This window comes from Macrobrachium rosenbergii, chromosome 42 (assembly GCF_040412425.1).
Source record: "Macrobrachium rosenbergii isolate ZJJX-2024 chromosome 42, ASM4041242v1, whole genome shotgun sequence".
Taxonomy (NCBI): Eukaryota; Metazoa; Arthropoda; class Malacostraca; order Decapoda; family Palaemonidae; genus Macrobrachium; species Macrobrachium rosenbergii.
Genome location: NC_089782.1, coordinates 50143890 through 50158889, shown reverse-complemented (window position 1 = coordinate 50158889; position 15000 = coordinate 50143890). Strand labels below are relative to the sequence as shown.

General features: G+C 35.7%; 1 protein-coding gene across 2 annotated transcripts in view; it reads right to left on the bottom strand.

Annotated features, from left to right (window-relative positions):
- LOC136828417 (nephrin-like) overlaps positions 1 to 15000 on the bottom strand; it is a 1390497-nt gene that overhangs the window by 525329 nt on the left and 850168 nt on the right. The gene's annotated exons all lie outside the window — the stretch shown is intronic.

Here is a 15000-nt window from a genome sequence, read left to right as displayed (position 1 = left end):
GTTAAATGCCACCTGAAGCAGATTGACCTTACTCATTTTGAACACATGAAGAATGTACTGAAGACACCAAAATATAAGACCTCGGACAATGAAATGATTTTTGTATTGTATCTCCATCAATGCACGGTAAGCTTTGTCAAAGAAACTGATAACGATTAATTTTATCTCTTATTCAGAAGCCATTTTACATGGCTGCAACGACCCAAGCCTTTGATATTATCGTCAGAAAACGAAGGCAATCGAAGAGATTGAGGACTCACAAAGTCTAATATCATTTTCAGAATTTGATAACAATGGCAGATATTGACGAAGTTCCAGAGAGTCTGATGACACTCAAGAAATGTGATAGCATTTTCAAAATTGGATACCGTCGACAGAGGTTGATCATATTTTACAAAATTTGATGATGTTTAACGAAGCTGATGTATAGACGCATTCATGAGAATGAATGATAATCACATTATCTGACAAAGCTGCCATAATTCGATCACTTTCCCAGAGTCTGATGACGCGACCTCATATTGGTTAGCAGTTAATTTAAATATATGAAATGTAAATGAAGATTACCGACCAATGGTAAATAATAGGGCAGACTTACATAGAATAAGCAAAGGGGAAAAAACGAATAAATAATTCAACAACAAAATGTATTTCCAATTCTAGAAAAAGAAGTTCATATCTGGCAACAAATTTTCTCTTGGCTACAAATATAAAAAAAAAAGCCAAGAGGAGAAAGAAGCGGAAAATAAAACAGCAAATGCAAACCGTGACGGAATTGTCAGGAAAAAGCAAAACAAATTTTTCCTCGAAGACTAGCAAAGTCGCCAGGGAAGAGGAGAAAGACTCAAGAAGGAAGAGAAAGAAAGACTCAAGAAGGAGGAGAAGAAAGACTCAGGGAAGTGAAAGACTCAAAAGCTTCCCTCACATACCGAGCAATTTACTCATGAAGATGAGTAGCTATCCAGCCACCTTCCTATCCACCCACGGACGGACAGGAGACGAAGGCATCTCGAGGTGGGGGTGAGGGTAAGGGTGAAGGGGAGGGGAGGGGAGGGGTTGTTAGTAAGGGGAGGGGGTGTATCCAAACTCCAACTTTAAGTGTGCAATCTCAGGCGAGGATGATGATTGTCTCGTGGACCTTCTGGGGGATATCACACGCATTCCGCACGGGGGAAAATGCTCCTTCATGCAAGAGCTCGCTCACCCGCGCGCGCGCGTGAGGATGCATCATCAAAGACAGGGACTAAAAAGACATATTACGGCCTCAACGGCGAAGGCATAAAAAAAAAGGAAAGCGGAATAATGCCTCTCTACTGCGAGAACTGTCCGCCTGCTTGCATGCTTGATAAAGCAGTAACAATGGCCGGGCGAGAGACGTTTGCAGAATAGGGAAATGAAAAATGCAGCAGCGGCTCGTAGTAGGGATTGTGGGGGCATCACGTGATACGTGTAACGCGTAAATGATAGGAAACGTGAAAAGAAAATGAATGTTGCCGAAGGCTCGCGCCGATGATAAAACCGGATTATCTTCTCACGCGAAGAGCAACGAGGGAAGAAGAGAAGCAGCCCATCCACATAAGAGTCATGGAAAAGGAGTGTCAGAATGGAACGAAGGAAAAAAAAAAACTTGATTTCATATGGAACTGTGCCATGTATGAGTGTGTATGAATGCGCATATCTATACCTAAATATACGACCAAGGTGTAGGCAGCGTGAACACAAATGGAAGACATCAATGCAAGGGTGGACGATAGAAACAGGCTAATTTCAACATTTTTCTTTTCATTATTCCGACGTTTCGCATTAATACGTTATAGTATTACACCTTCTGGGAATCTGTTAATATATACAATATATGAATTAAGTAACAATCTTAAATTTCTAAAATATAGTAAGAAAGTAAACAGTTTCATAAATTCATAGTTATGAAAATATTAAAAACCGTAGACTGCCGACCAACCAACCTTCAATTAAGAGAAAGGAAGACCGAATGACATAGGGAAAGACAAAATTACAGGCGTTAACTTGAATAAAGTTGTATGGAGGACTTTTGGGTGTTCAGTTGGGAACTAACTGTTTTGTAAACAACGACTCCAGAACATGTAGTTCGTGAGAGTATTGTGTTTGGCCTATAATACAAAAATCGTTTCTTTCTATATATAAATTTTTAAAAATTTGGCATGGTTCCTAATTTTCAGATGTCTGTGGTTGGAGAGCCTACTTCCTCTGCGAAAACTTATTTCAAGATGGGAACCGATTCTGACCATCAGTATCCTCTTTGTACTGTAGATCCCACATATACTCGTATGTCCCAGGGTTACACTTTGGCCAAATATATTTATGAACTACATTTGAGGGGCTCAACCGATCTTTCTGGTTATAGAAGGAACCAGCAGTTAACGTAAGTTAACGTGTTCTTAAGTATTAGTTTTGTATTGACAGCACTATAATACCTTTGCATAATTTGGATGAGCCTCTTTCTGACGGAGTCATCATCCAATAAAAACGGAAATTTAGCATAAAAACTAACTTTGTTACCATGGGAGATTTAATATTATTACAAAACAGATAATTTACTAACAGATTCTCAGAAGATATAACTATGTATTATTAACAGACGTCAAAATAAAGAAAAGAAAAATGTTGAAATTAGCCAGTGTCCTTCGTCCACCCTTGCACTTATATATATAATACGGTGTAATGCGAGTTTATGCAAATATTTCGCGAATTGTTCTATAAAGATATGCATTTTAAGTCTTTGTTTGCCGGCGAGGGGGACTTTAAAATAACCGTTCGTCATTAACAATGCTTTCGGGCAAGGGAGGTTGTTAAAGGGAGGTCGGGGCAGCCTGATATTGGCGGGGGAGGGGTGGCGGGGGATGAAGTGAATGAGACAAGTGGATTGCTAGTCTTTTCATTGTGATTCTTTTTCTTTCAAGTAATCTAATTTTAATAGTTTGCAGACTTTGGTGCCCCATGGCTTTACGTCAAGTAAGAAGTATCACTGTTGCTTGGTAACATTTACTTGTGATCGTCGAATTCTAACGCGCTTTGTCCTGATTTTGTCATGGAATGGCTGATTCAGGAGTCACGACTAGGCCTACACCTGACTAGTGTCTGATGAATACTTTTAATGGAGAGGAAAGATTTTTAATAATATACATTTTAAATCTTTGCTGGATGTCTATTGAATAAGCCTGCCTTAAATGGAGAAGAGATTCAATTATGCTTACTTTCCTTTTTCTTTTTTATCGGTGTCCAACAAATACCACTGACGGAAAGGGAGAGGGTTTCAATGATGCATACATTTTTTCTTTTGTTCAGTATCTAAAGAATACATTTCATCGGGGGATATTTGTTCACATCGGCCTAATCGCTCCATCCTCCTTCCCCCTCCCCATACCCCTGACTACTCGGACATCCCATACACCATCTTACGCGCCCAAGAGCATTGTTAATGAGGGACGGTTATTTTAAAATTACCTTCTCCGACAAACGAAGCATTATCATGCATATCTTTTTAGAACATATTCTGCTCAGAATGACTTTTTCTTTCATTTCCAGAAATTTTGCATAAACTAGTTTTACACCCTGTATACCTAGTCTATATACACAAATAAATATATTATATGTATATATTATATATGTACACACATATACATATTTATATATATAGATATGTGTATATATATATATATATATATATATATATATATATATATATATATATATATATATATATATATATATATACATGTATGTGTGTGTGTTTACAGTAATGTCCACAATGATTCCTTGAAAAGTCCATGAATAATATGTTTATATTTTTTAAATACATTTACTACTGGAATCCTGGAATTCAAAAGAGAAAATTAGTGAAGGAACTGAAGTGAAATTAGGAATTGAAGTCAACTTCTAGTACAAGATTCAAAGTAAAACAATCAGGGTAAATGAAGACAGAGCTAACTCGTGGCTTTTTTTAAAATTCATATTCTCTTTTTGAGTTCAAGGTTTTAATCTGAAGTGTGGTCAACAGTATTAGGGAACTGAGAGGCTAACAGGATATTGTGGCCATAAGTTACAGTGCTTAGCTTTGAGGAATATCAACCTAATGTCCTATTTAATTTTGCCTAACGACGTGATTAGAAAGGGCTCATCTTGGCTGTATTAAAAATGTAAATGAATTTCATATATAAGTGAAGGTTTACACCTCTTAACAGTAGCATAGAGCGTCAGATTTAGGCTTATTCAGTAAGATCGTCTGTGTCCGCAATTCCATGTGGGAAGAAAATTTCTTCATGAATTAGCTTTTAGCGGTTAATAGTGGAAACCATTACCAAAAATACTAGGAAAGCAAGATGCTAAGAACCCATTGTAGGTATTATAATACACGGATCTGTGGAATATTACGTACGTGTGTTTGGGTATGATATATATGTATATATATATATATATATATATATATATATACTGTAGATATAATATATATATACACATATATATACAGCATTTATATATATATATATATATATATATATATATATATATATATATATATATATATATATAAATATATATTTATATATATATATACTCTGTGATATAACTGTATACCAAAATATATATCTATCTTATTTTATTATCTAAAATTATATATATATATATAAACAAACGCATAATAATAATACACATTAGAACAGCATTTATATATATATATATATATTTATATATATATATATAATAAAAAATATATATATATTGATAAAAACACATTTTCGTAATGACTGTAGAATTCTTCTATCTTATTTTATTATCTAAAATGAAGCAACCAAAACAAACGCACAAGAATCCGATTAGAACAGCACATATTACCCAACGTAAATAAAAAAAAAGACACATCGAAGTAATTCAGGAGAGAACCTTGCACAACAAAGACGACGGATCTAATGCCAGAAGTAATAATGGAGATATGAAAATGCATTCGCGATAAGGCCAGACACTTCCCTTTGAAGAAAACAATGGAATCAAAGACTGGAGAGAGAGAGAGAGAGAGAGAGAGAGAGAGAGAGAGAGAGAGGAGAGAGAGAGAGAGAGGCTGGGGGCTTCTGGAGGTGGAGAATGAGCGAGGACAAATCCTCCTTGTGATAAAACGTATGAGGAGGCAGAGGGAGAACATATCCCAAGATGGCTAAAGTTCTTTTATGTGATGTCTTTGGTTCATGTAATGTTTTTTTCTCTGTACTGATAAACTGCGACCGTTGTGGTGATGCGCATTGATAAGTGGCTGATTCATATTTAACATGCGTACAAATTTTGCCCCCTTTTTGGATGGGTGGGTGGGGTATAATAAGGGGACCCATAAACTTTGGGTTTCGTGGGTAGCATACGTTGCCAAATGAATGATTTAAGGTATAACATCCCAGTTTACTATTATTATTATTATTATTATTATTACTATTATTATTATTATTATTATTATTATTAAAATAAGAATACTGTGTGTGCATCTCATTGTCGCGTGGCTGATTTTAGATATACTGCCTGTTTAAAAAATATCTGGGGTTAAAGTCGATATTCCAGATATCTAGAGGCTGGTTCCATTGATCTGGCCCTATGAGAGCAAATGGACCTTACGCAAAGGTAAGTTAAGGCGCGAAATGGAGTATAAGACCTGGTCTGAACCTCTTGATTCTTCTCAACAAACACAGAGAGAATGCAGATTTTTCGACATCTTTCCATGAGTGGGAATCCATCAGTAGGCGTAGCGCAGATTGTTCCCTTTCATCCTTCAACATACAGGCCAGTCACTTCCTTGGGCCTCATGCCACACTCTTTTTCCTTAGATTTCTGGCTTTATTCGGGCCTGGGCTACATATGGACTCAAGGTTTCTCGTCCCGTAGGCCTCTACACCTAAAATAAAAGACAAAAATATGAATAAAGCACAATCTCTGACTCGCTTCTTGAACAGGTACAAAAGGTTTTAAGATTGAGAACTACGTATGTATTGGGGTTCCTTACCTAGTCTCCACCACAGACTGCTAACCTCCACTCTCCCACCGACAACCCCAATAACTACCAGCGCACCCCCGCCCCTGCCCCCCGCAAGCACAGTTAATTCTGACATTGTTTCATTCGAGATATTAAAGCATGCCATACTCTCTCCGTTACTGAGGAATAGAAGGCAGATATTGTCAATGACTACATCGTCCACTTGGGCATTGTCGGAAGCTTGGTCCTCGTTGTTGTCAACGTATTCAATCTTGTGTTGTTATTTATATACTATGGCTGGCGTAAGGCTGACCTTGCATTCTGTATATGCCGCTGTGCCTTGGTTAATGGAGGCTATGGATTGCTGCACAGAATGGCTCACACTATTACCCGCTGCTGTGCAGTATTCAGTCGGTCTAAACTGTCGTGAAGGAAGTATCATGTTTCATACAGTCTCTATTTGAAGAGTATATTTGTGTTCAAATATTCCCTTATTAGCCAAAAATTTAGCTCTTAGTAAAGCTGTTTCAGGTAAGGTTATCTGTTACGCGCATCAGTAAAATGGCGATATATGGCTCCTTGGTTTCCGTGGTAGGTCATGCAACCTATATTCATGCTATTATATTACAACAGTCTCCACAAAAACGATCTTTGAAACTAAGGTGGAGCACATGGCACCTGCAATGCTACATAATAAAATACGATTTTACCATTGAGTGATACCTCATTCTGACGAAACTTCCACGCAATACCAGTATGTTAGTGTTGATACACGCTAATTTATTTCGGTGACCTAGACTGACAACTTACCTACCCTTAGATGAGTCCCCCAATCCTACAACATTAGAGAATGGTAGACCAACTCCACAAAGATACAAGTGAATACAAATGTGAAAAAGAAAAAAAAAAAAAATACAAAAGAGTGGAACAGAAAATTTAAAAATCCTATCTTAATGGGTCTTCCATTTTCCATGCAATGATGGAAATCCAACATACCGTGAATTTTGCACAAATTGAAAGTCATTCCCCAGTCTCTCTAGATCTTTCACCTCTGCTGCAATCGAACCAGAATTCGTGATTCATATATATTCTATCTTTCAGTTCACACAGGGTAATACAATCAATCTCTTCTATAATTTATTCATACACGGCCTGTTCAAGGAATCAGAACCCGTGCTGACACAAGGCTAACGCTGTCTACCAAAAGCAACCGAAATAAGTATATTGAAGGAATTCTAGAGCAGGGCTATAATAGCAGTGCGTGATCTGTACCAAGGTCCAAGGTAGATTTTCCCGTTTTCATAGATTTTATGACTTTCGTGGCATCGTTAAATCTACAAAAAAAGGTAAATCATATAGATACAAAACTCATCAGCAACATAGCAATTAATACGGAAACGAGATTTCCATGCAATAATAAATTCATCAGAATAACATACGCACTGGTAACGGCGGATATGCAATGTTCTCTTAATACTCGACAATACAAACGCGATGCATAATCTCTCTCGTTCTCTTTCTGTCTACGTGAGCATACTATATAACCACAGAATTCTCTCTCTCTCTCTCTCTCTCTCTCTCTCTCTCTCTCTCTCTCTCTCTCTCTCTCTCTCTCTCTCTCTCTCTGACGCAAGAAATGCAAAACCTCTGGGTCTATCTTTTGCACCTTCGAAAGTTACACGAATCTATGTTTTTCTCTGTTTCTTTTTCCCATTATCACTGACATTCCAAAATTCGAAAACCATTCTTACCATCCCGAAACACAATTAGAGATAACGAAAAAGGGAGACTGTGAATGAAATGAGCGAGAAGGAATCTGGAAAAAACAACGGATGTCGAACTTTACATGAAGATTATTGAGTGAGTTGTTTAGTTATCATTTGGGAAAAGGCAGACTAGACGGCTTTTCACAAAATCATAAGCCATTTCAACGGATGACTCACTGACTGGAAGGTGCCCAGGTAAGTGAGAGAGAAAAAGGAAAAGAGAAAGATGCGTTGTGTCTCAAACTCAAAAGACATTTTTATGTCCATCTGTCTTGAAACCTACGATATAATGTGAGAGAGAGAGAGAGAGAGAGAGAGAGAGAGAGAGAGAGAGAGAGAGAGAGAGAGAGAGAGAGAGAGAGAGTGGCTGAGACACCCAGATGTGCATAGTATGAAAATATCAATGAAACCCGATATAATAATGAAAATTAAACCAAAAAGTAATACAAAGTTATAAGAATATCGTTGCTCTTCGCTTACAATCTCTCCTCATTCACCACTCAACCCTAACCCTGGTCTCAACAAAGTTGCCTCTACACTGAGAGAGAGAGAGAGAGAGAGAGAGAGAGAGAGAGAGAGAGAGAGAGATAATGGACCTATATTGATTTGTTTTTTTCGCTACGTCGCCCCCTACTTTGCCTAAACACTGACGCAACAGTTATGCTAATGTATGCAAATAAGACGGCGAAACGTAGAGAGTGGAGAGTTGTTAATTGAGAGGCCGTGTCAAGCAGGCCAGACAAAACGAGAGACAAATTGCTCAACGGAAAGAGGCTTATCTATCGAGGATGATCAAGATGGGCCTCTCTCTCTCTCTCTCTCTCTCTCTCTCTCTCTCTCTCTCTCTCTCTCTCTCTTCAACACAGAGCGTTGATCTGTACTGGTGATTTACTTCCAGAAAATGTTTAAAAATGTAGTATGTCTGTCCGTCTGGCTTTATTAAAATTGGACTGTGACTTATTTCATCCTGAGCTTGTCCGTGTGTGTGTGTGCGTGTGTACAATTATATTACAACTGCACTTTAGCTTCCTCTTGCAAAACGCTGAAAAATGCATCCTGCCCCTTACAAATGAATTTTTACTCTCTCTCTCTCTCTCTCTCTCTCTCTCTCTCAAATCACACAACGAAATATGTATAATAACAGTTTTTAATGAAGTATTTTTATACGACTCTCTCTCTCTCTCTCTCTCTCTCTCTCTCTCTCTCTCTCTCTCTCTCTCTCTCTCTCTCTCTCTCTCTCTCTCTCTGAAAGTAAATACTGAAATGTGGATAACCATTTTTTAATGAAATAATTTTTTTTTCTCTCTTCTCTCTCTCTCTCTCTCTCTCTCTCTCTCTCTCTCTCTCTCTCCCCTCGGAACAAAGAGGAGAGCGAAAGGGCGAAGAGGTCCAAGTCGTCCACTAGTAGTACTTCCTAGAAGACGCCAGGGAATTTCTCACAAATGGATTCTAATTATTATCAGTTAGGCGAGAGGTCTTATATTTCTTTTAATGGGTCGAGAAAAGGAAAGATGTATTTCAGTTTCCTGTGAAATGTGATGTTCTTGTTATTGTTGTTGTCTGGGTGATGGAGATCTTGCAAAAGGAGAAAAAACAATGTTTCATGTACCCATTTCGACGGGAAAGCAAGTGACGTCAGTGATGTACGAGACAGCACATGAACGTTACGTTGTGATTTATCTATCCGTCATCTGTTAAATGACCTATTTAACTCTCTCTCTTTGTATTTCTCTCTTTTTTTTATAAATCTCTCTCCCTCTCTATAAAGAGATATTACTCTATTCTTCTTAACACAGACCAGTTCCGATGACGCTACTTTTTCTCCCCCTCTCTAAATAATTAAATAAATAAATAAATTCTATTTCAAAGGTTGATCCCTAATTCGCTCGACATTAATCCCATTCTCTCTCTCTCTCTCTCTCTCTCTCTCTCTCTCTCTCTCTCTCTCTCCGTAAATCACATTCCAAAGATGTATCTCTCCCGTCTTCTCTCTCTCTCTCTCTCTCTCTCTCTCTGCATGAATCATATCCCAAAATCCATTTCTCTTGTTCTCTCTCTTATGAAATCATATTCGAAATTTTATTTCTCTCTCTCTCTCGTCATAAATCATATCCTAAAGACGTAACTCTCTCTCTCTCTCTCTCTCTCTCTCTCTCTCTCTCTCTCTCTCTCTCTCTCTCTCTCTCTCTCTCTCTCATCGCCAAGAGCGATTTCTCACTAATACAGGCCCGAAAGAATGGCAGAAAGAGTGCATTAGCATATATATGACTACGCATAACCGAGAAAATATGAGTACGTTGAAAGTTGGAATTTACTTAACGCTCCCTCCTTTGGTGGGAAGTTCTTAATTAGGATTTAATTTAGAGAGTCTATGAGGCCATTCTGACACTCCTCTTCCCCTACCCTCCCTCCCGTCACCGCTCCGACCGCCGCACTACTTTCTCTACCGACTAATTTCTCTCTCTCTCTCTTTTTTGGTTTTATTCCTGCCACTTCTCTTTCCGGAATTCGCACGTGCATTTGCAAAAAATGGCTGCGATTAAATGCAGCCAAAGGTTTAATTCCATGAATAATAATTGAGTGAATGGACGCGAGTCATGAAGAGGCCGCTTGGCACTCTTTCATTAAGCTGGATTCGTGATTCCATTTCCGTCCCATCAGACTCTTCAATCTGTCCCTTTTTTCTTCTTCCCTTTCAGCCTTCCCTTCAATCCTCACCTCCATCGCTCCTTTCCTTATACTCCCCTGCATCTTTACCTCATCCCCCTCACTTTCCTCTTCTATTTTGAGTCTACCATTTCAATTTCCTCATTCCCCTTCCCTTTCCCCTCCATCTTCCCCTCTCCTCCCCGACTTCGTCTTTTCTCTTTACCTTTCCCTTCTACCACCCCCCTCCTCTTCCTTCTCCCCATTTCCTTCCAACATCTCCTCCTTTCCCTTTACCTTCTCTATACAAAAATGACGGCAGGAAATGACTTCGGTTGTTAATTTCCATATCATCCCCTCACTGTCAAATGTATTTCTTGGTATATCAATTTCTATTAATGATTACAGTACAGAATTATGCCCCTTTCGTATTCAACATTTACCAATATCTTCACTATTCAATTATTATTATTATTATTATTATTATTATCATTATTATTATTATTATTATTATTATTATTATTACCTGCAATGGGCAGTAATTGAGAACGAATTGTTATTCTGTCTATTTTTAATTCACTAACTGGTTCAGGCAAAAGTACTCATGCGAGTTCCTTAAGATTTCTCAGTAAAAGATTATAGTCTAAAATACAATCACAATATTAAGTAGAATTACAGCCACCAGGTATGATTATCACATGGACTAAAGTTATACAATTGAGTATCATTACCTAGCATTAAGGTGAAATCCGAACAAGCCATACTTCAGCCTAGTAGGAGTATAACATCAAGTCACACCAAAGGTAACATCATAACTTAATTTAGATTTTATTCAAAAAATATTATTATAACATGAAGTTAGACTATGCCAAAATAGCACAAAATCAAGCGATTATAGCATCCAATGCGATTGTAAAGGACGAAAGATTATAGCCTCACAAGAACATGTGACCAAAACAGGAATTAATGCATTAATATACCTACTCCATAATAAAAGTTTGTTTTAATGTCCATTTACCTTGATTATGCCTGTGTGTATAATATATATATATATATATATATATATATATATATATATATATATATATATATATATATATATATATATATATATATATATATATATATATATGACCAAATCCACGATGGAAGAGAAACAATGGAGCGCTGCAAGGCCTTTCGACGTATAGTCCTTTATTTACCAGTCTGCTAAGAGAGGACTATGCCTTGCAGCACTCCATTGTTTCTCTTTCCTTCGTGGATTTTGTCTTTATTTATATATATTCATCACGTTCTTTATTTTCGTGATTCAGTTATACATACACATACATATATATGTACATACATACATACATTTCATATATACTGTATATACACATACATACATATATTTATATATACATATACACACATACAAACACACACACACACACACACACACACACACATATATATATATATATATATATTCATCACGTTCCATATTTTCGTGATTCAGTTATAGATACACACACACACACACACACACACACACATATATATATATATATATATATATATATATATATATATATATATATATATATATATATATATATACATATATATATATATACATATACTTACATACATACATATCCATTATATATACATATACACATACTGTACATACATACATGTTTATACATATATATATTATATGTAAATGAGACATACATGCAGACATATTTATACATATATATATATTATATGTGAATGAGAATAAGTATTATTTTACAAAAAAAAGTTTAATACATACTGTAGAGGGACGCACATCGAAAAAAAAAATTCTTTATGTTTCTGTATAAAAGATTATTCTTAAATACGCGTTTCCTTTTGTAGCGACCTTTCCTAATAGGATTACAGCAGCATGTCGGATTAAGCAAAGTGAGATCTAAACTTCAATGTGTATTCAGATAAAATTGATTTTATAATATAAAGGTGAACTAAGTTAAGATAGGCTAGAACCTCTAATTAAACTACAGCCTCAAATATGATTACGATAGACGAAAGATTATAATCCTTTCTTTTAATAATAGTTACATACGAAAGATCATTCCACACCAGAAATTTTTTTTTTAGCTTGCGTGTGTGACTTGAAAAAATAGAGAGCATTTTCGGGCATATTTTCCCCTCTGCTTTACGTACTCGTATTTGGGAACGAGGCACCCGGAAAAGACACACACAAACATTGTGGCAAACACAGGCAGAGAAACCGATAAACGCCCAGAGTTCAAAGCCTCCTGGGAAAAACTCGGACGAAAATCGATAACCAGCATCTTTGGACGCATCTTGTGGAGATGAGATCCGAAGATAAATTCTATTTCAAAACCGCATTCTACGAGTCCATACGGTAGCTTGTACTCGGAGTTAAAGCTGCACCCCCGGCCTGGGCTGCCGAAGCTGGCTGTATCATGATCTGAAACGCTTCCTCGAAACGCGAGCTATATTTCGAAGCCACTTTTTTTTTTCAGAATGCGATGGAGTGATCCGTATGTAAAACTTTCCATTTTAAAACGTTTTGTGACACTGCTGTACTCGGTTGGTTTTACAGCTGCATTTTTCTGTGAAAAATAAAGGATTTCGAAGCATAAGTTTTCTATAAGCACATTACTTTGGAATATAATAGGGAAACGAGATACGAGGGTAAATTCTCTTTCAAAACTGAAACTTATAACTCCTGTGCACTCTGTAATCGCCAGATGCAAGTCTGAATTTGAAAGAGTCTTTTTACATAATATTAAGTTATTTCAGAGCTACTTTTAGCGCAACTCTCTACCTCAGTTACTCATAAAGTGACCTTTCCCGTTATTAGTACCCCTTTAAATACACAATTCCTTCCTTCCTTCTATTTTTTTCCATTACTTTAATACCGTTCATATACGAACTAAGCGTACCATGTCTTTTTGAGACTCACGAAAGTATATAAATTTCTCCTATACAGTTTTTTCCTATATTGTTATTCCTTACCAAAAGATTTTTCCAAGGTTTATAACATTCAGTTCTATTGTTTTACTCTTTAAAACCATACATGTTGCTTCTGTCAAAGTCTTCCCTGATATCTTGTTCTTTTCATCAAATTTTCTATGGACGTTATCTTATAATTATTCTTTCTCCACCAGTTACATCTCTCACCTTCAATGTTTCTGTCATTCTTATGTATTTTTTTATCAGTGTATATGCTGATACCACTACTATAAATTTTTAAAGGCATTTATTTTCTTCATCTCATTAATGTAGTCTTACCGACATAGTTTGATTTATAACTTTCTATACGATTTTTTTCTTAAATTATTTTCTTTCTCTCCATTCCTAACTTTTTTCTGTAGCAAAACAACTGCAAACTTAAGAATTTTTTTTTATTATTAAAATTTCTCTGTTACTATCAGTGTTTTTTTATCGTCAACTTTAGCAGATTCCTTTTATTCTTTCCATGCAGAATTGGAAATTTCCAATGGATAGCACTACCTAATTTAATAATTCTGTTTTGACCATTATAAATATTTTTTGCATCCACAGCACTTATTTCTTTATTTATTTGTTTATCAATATATATATATATATATATATATATATATATATATATATATATATATATATATATATATATATAAATATATATATATATATATATATATATCATATATCACATATACACAAATATACAGCATATATATATATAATATATACATATATATATATATATATATATATATATATATATATATATATATATATATATATATATATATATATATATATATATATATATATATATATATATATATATATATATATATATATATATATATATATATATATATATATATATATATATATATATATATATATATATATATATATATATATATATATATAAGTTTTTTGCATTCCAACCAGCCACTATTTTTTAATGCAAACACTCTCCTTTCTTTCCAAATTTTTTCTCCTGCGACGCGAAACAATTGCGGAACCTTACGCAAGAATCTCATAGTGGCCCAGTCCCGCATATTCCCAGCTCATTGTATTTGCAAACTAAGTTCCGCTTCCACATGATGGCAACATCCTTTTAGTCCCCAGCCTGGACAATGTGCTCAATTAACGTTGCTGAGATGAAGCGGAAATGAAAAGATTTAAAGAAAAAAAACCGATTACCCGTTACGAATAAATAAGGTCTTTTTCTTGGCTTGGATTAACTGATCAACAATGATGTTGGTCTACAAGAGTGTGATAACTCGTGCAGGTAAGGTAATGGTGAATTTAGTGTATAAAATAAGATGATGTGAGGTTATTGTAGTTTTGTGGTTAAAAAAATCTGAGAAAAAGATGAATGGAAATCTATATAATTTCTTTTGCCTGCACGTGACGATTAATAGAGAATATGGCAAAAAAATTCAGTAGGTTAAAAATGCAGAAGTAAGTCAAGGGCTAATTTTGAATGTTGAATATAATATAAGTTGCATGAATTTAGCCTTTTGCGCATGAGACAAAACATGGGGATAAATTTGCATGCTATGAAGAAATACGATAAAAAGCTGACATTTTGTAAAAATAATTGCG